The sequence below is a fragment of the Pleurodeles waltl genome, chromosome 6, assembly GCF_031143425.1.
Source record: "Pleurodeles waltl isolate 20211129_DDA chromosome 6, aPleWal1.hap1.20221129, whole genome shotgun sequence".
In the NCBI taxonomy this organism is placed as follows: domain Eukaryota; kingdom Metazoa; phylum Chordata; class Amphibia; order Caudata; family Salamandridae; genus Pleurodeles; species Pleurodeles waltl.
Window position 1 is genome coordinate 686,253,227 of NC_090445.1, and position 5,334 is coordinate 686,258,560.

Genomic DNA, 5,334 nt, shown 5'->3' on the forward strand with positions numbered 1-5,334 from the left:
CAGGCCTAGTCTGGTTAAGTAACCCTAAATACATGTTAATGGAAATGAATAGATATAAATTCTATTGCACACCTTACAATTTAATCAAATATGCAAAGCAAATTATTTAATCGTAATTATTATTTACGCATGACATTAGAAAAATTTCTACGTGCATTTATTTTTCTGCACACGTGTAACTCATGTTAATAAATTAATTTAAATCAATATAAATAGGATTAATTCACGCTCGTTTAATACTCATAATATAGTCTTCATTTCTACTGTTTTTCTGAAAATAATACTTTTAATATAAATTTATGTCAGTAGTTCAATAAAATATAAATGCACAACGTCTTTCATGGCAAAACACGCTTTCGAAAACGAATGGAGGTCACAATGTCTGCCATATTTCAAATGTGCACATTTTTACATTTCATGTTAATTCCTCCGTTAGGCTTTTAACCTCATTTGTTCTTGTGTCGGCCAATGGCCGACACACACACACACACCATCCCTGGTGCGGGCCGTGATCAGTTGGCGATGCCAGGGAGGGGTTTAAAACATTTTTTTAAACACCTTGAGAGATGCAGAAGAGCGTCCGCGTGTCCCACCAATCTGTGACGTCTGCACGCGTCTCCCCACTGGAGCAGTGGATAGGACGAGGTGAGGTAGGGCAACAAGGCCAAAACAGCCTCCCCAAATGCCAGGGAGTCATTGATGGAAAGGGGAGAGCCTCCCCTTTCAATTGATGCCTTCCTTGCTCTCTTTCCTGGCCATGGATTGTAGCGTGGCTGCAACCCATGGCCAGGAAACGTCCCTAGACACCAGGGATCTTGTTTAGGGGGGGTCTGCCGCTGTGTAAGTAGGCCGACCCCCGCCGTGGGGGCATTATTCATTTTTTTAAAAGACTGGTTTTCCCTTGGGGGGGGTGATTGCACCCCCTCACAGAATAAAAATGTTAAAATTATGTTTGTTTAAAAAAATAAATGAATATGGTGAGGTCGGCCCTCCTGACACCGGCCGACTCCCTAGGGGGGCATAAATTTAATTTAAAAGAAAGAATGGTTTTCTCTGGGCTGGGCGATCGCACCTCCCTGGGGATATTTAAAAAAAATGGGGGCACATTTTTTAAATGTGTGGTTTGCCTTGGGGTCGTGATCGGCCCAAGGGAAAGCACACATGTTTTAAAAAAAGTGATATAGACAGAGGCTCTCTCTATTGTTTTCCAATAAATATATATAAAGAACACACCTATGTGGGTGTCCTGGGGAGAGAAACACTAAAGTTAACCATTAATATGGTCGAAGCTGCCTTTTGATAACTAAACAGAGTGATAACTTGGAGATCTCTACAACATAACTTTGGTTGGATCTGTAGGCGTATGTTTGACATATTTGGTTTGACTTATAAATATATCCTTCACAGTGGTTCATAGATGCAACCAAATAGGGTTGCTTCAATAGAACCCAGGTATCCTTGTGTTTGGCAATAAAAAGTAAAATATATTAATTTATAAAAAAAAAAAATAGAGAGAATATACCCAATTAATGAGCTTTTTTGACCTTTTACTTATTTTGCATTTGTAATATCTCAGCTTTGGAAAGGTAATTTCAAAAAATCATGGAAGAAAGGGCAGCTAAAAGAATACAATGTGCTGAACTTACCTTCAGTAGGACAAATGGATCACATATGGCCATAATGCCTCGAGGAGAAGAAGTGCCATTATTAAAGGAAAATATTAAACAACTCTACACACAGTTGGAACGACTGATGAAAAAAGAGATTTTAAAAAGTTGGGAAATCATTACCTTAGAAAAATATATACAAATGGAAAGACTACCAAGGGGGCTACGAATCTTCACGCTTCCAAATCATCCAGATACTAGTCTGGAGATGTAAGAGGAATGGGGAGCAAACAGCATGCACTGTTCAAAACACAGGATGGAAATTATCATTAAATATGCAAAAAAGGATATTTTGACCTTGAGAGATAATATTAAAAACCTGGAGCTGAAGCTACAGGCATTTGATAAGAATGAAGTACATGAAAAGCTCAAAAAACACTGAATACGATTATGGATAAGTATGAAAACCAAATAGAAGAGCGAAAGAGGAACAAGTTCTTGAGAGACGAAAGAGATTATGCAACAGGCCGCATCTTGACTTTCGCCAAAAGGTTCAATATCTTGAAGCAACAGGTACATATAGGTGCAATTAATCTGGAGGAGGTGGAAGGTATGGAAAATAGTGGATCAGAGACGGACCAGAGTGAAGGGGAAGGCCCAAGCATGAGTGTAAAAAAGACTACTTTTTTAGACAAAATGAAATTGGTGTGTCTGGACCAGAAAACACCAAGGACCAGAGGATGAGGCAGAGGCCGAGGAGGAGTAAAAACAAAAGTAACAAAAGACACTGGAAAACGAGAAGGAGTACAAGGAAGAGGAAAAGAGTATACGCTACGCAGCATGAGGAAATGAAGGAAGGAAAGGAAGAAACTTTGATTGTGAATTTGTCAAGTTATCAACTAAAGAATACTGAGAAAAGTGTGCTACAGAAGGGTCTAAGTTTCTGTCCAGAAAAACATTATGACTGTGTACAAACAAGGATTGACCTATACAAATTTGTGAGGAAATTAAGATTGGCCAAATACTTTACGAAAATTAACAATATTAACTCAACAGGACAAATGAAAGAGAATGGTGAACGGAATGTGACAAATGGAATCAATGGAAGAAAGATGGAAATCAAATATGATAATTGAGCAAAATTCTGATTTGAAAACGGCCTATGATTTATTGCACAATCTGGAGGAAGATATGATGTCGGAAACACAAGTACTTTCGACATTGGGTAACGACTATGAACAATGGGAGAATACACATTTTAAACCCAGATCCAAATTTTGTCCAGTTTTAGCACTGGGAAATAAGATTGATATGTTTCATGATTTGGTTGTGATGGATTTGAAAAAAATACAATATGATGGAAATAAAAAAGCACAAGAGAATTTAACAAAATAACAACAAGATGCTTTGAAGGTTTTGATGGCAAATCAAGAAATAGTGATAAAACCCGGCAGACAAAGGAGGAAATATTGTGATTTGGGACAAAAGCGACTACTTAGAGGAGGCCTATAAACAACTTGGAGAAGAAACTAATTATCGAAGATTGACAAATAATCCCATGAACACTTTAGTTTTGGAACTAAACAAAAAGTTGGAGAAGTGGTGTGCAGAGGGTTTGATCAGTAGAGATGAACTAAATTTTATGAAGAATGATAATCCAATGTTGCCTTCTTTGTATTTTTTACCAAAAATCCATTAGACCTTAAACAAACCTCTAGGGAGACCGATTATCTCTAGTTGTGGTTCATTATGTGAGAAAGTATCTGAATATGTGGATCAGTTTTTGGCGCCAATGGTAACAGACCTTAACTCATATATTAAAGTCTCAGGTGATTTCATAAGATGTTTGGAAGGTATAACATGGCAGGAGAACTATATATTAAACACCATTGATGTTGTGTCTTTATATACCTCAATATCACATGATGTAGGTATGAAAGCGGTGAAATATTTTTTACAACAGAGAAATATTCACCTTTTGAAACATTTGGAAATGTTAGCAGAAATGATAGAAATATGTCTGCATAACAGTGTTTTCATTTCTAACCATGATATTTACCAACAAACTTGTGGGATAGCTATGGGAGTATCTTTTTTTCCAAGTTATGCGAACTTAACCATGGGATGGTGGGAAAATTCCATAGCTTGGGGAGAAGAAAACTAATGTTACATGGAACATGTCCCAGTTTGGTTGAGGTATATAGATGATCTATTCATAATTTGGAGTGGTACTGAGGATTTGTTTGTGGAGTTCTTTGATAAATTAAACAGTAATGACACAGGACTCCAATTCACATACAAAATGAGTAAGGTCTCTATAGAATTTCTGGATGTTGAGGTGTATATTGAAAACAACTCACTGCAAACAACTTTGTATCGAAAACCAACAGCTACAAACAGTATCCTACACAGTTCAAGTTTCCATCCTAGGTCACTCCTTAAGAGTATCCCGTATAGAGAGTTTATTAGGATAAAAATAAATTGTTCCAATGTAGATGATATGGAGTCGAAGTATCAGGAAATGGAACTTAGGTTCTTATCCAGAGGATATAAGATCAGAGATATAAAGCAAGGAAAACAAAAAGCAAGACATAAATTAATTAGAAGAGAAAAGAACAAGATAATAAGATACGCTTGATCCTGGATTATAGCACGGAAAATACACACACATTTTGAACATTTTGAATAGGCATTGGCATTTGATCAAGAAAAACATAGACATTGGTCAAAAGGCAGATGAACGTCCTAATATAACGTATAGGAAAGCACCATCGTTACAAGGCAAGTTAGTGAAAAGTCATTTTGAATTACCAGTGACATCTAATTGGCTGTCAGCCTCACAAAAGGGCTTCTTCTGTTGCAACAAATGTAAAGCATGTAGAATTGGCGGCAACAGAAAACAAATAGTAGATCCCCATGGCGGAGCCTTTACAATTGATGAAAGAATTACATGCGATACTACATTTGTAGTATACGTGATAGAATGTCTCTGTGGCATGAGGTATGTGGGCAGTACCATTTGTCCCTTGAAAAAATGAATCTTAGAACACATAAGAGCAGTTAAAAATGGCGACACCAATTATGCAATGACTAAACATCTGAGAAATCATGTGGGAGCAAATTAGCTACACATGAGTTTCTCTAGTATAGCGGTGGTAAAGAAACATGAGAGAGGAGGCGAGTTCTAAAGCTGCGACGTCTAGAATCAAGGCTGATAATCAGATTACGGACTAAGGGGGTCATTACAACATTGGTGGTAAAAGCTGCTTACTGCCATGCAGAAGACCGCCAACACACCGCCGCGGCAGCGGAATTCTGCCACGGTCATTATGACCCACTGCTCGGAATCCTCCAAAATTTAGACACTTACACAAGTCCGCCACACCAAAGGTCAGTGATAAACTGGCAAAAACAAAACCTCCACCATCACGCCAACAGGAATACGCCCACACTATCACGACCCACGAATCCACGCAGCGGTCTTTCAACCACAGAATTCCACTGGTGGTACACACATCTGTGCTCAAAATACACACACTCTTACAAAACACATCCACATTAGACAATTCCAAATACACACACCTGATACACATGCACACACCACTCCCACACACCCCATACAATATAAAACACCCAGCCACATCACCCACAAACCCCTACTACCAAAAATTCAGAAAGAAGGCCAGAGACAGACACCACAATCTATAAACAAGCATCCACAGGCACT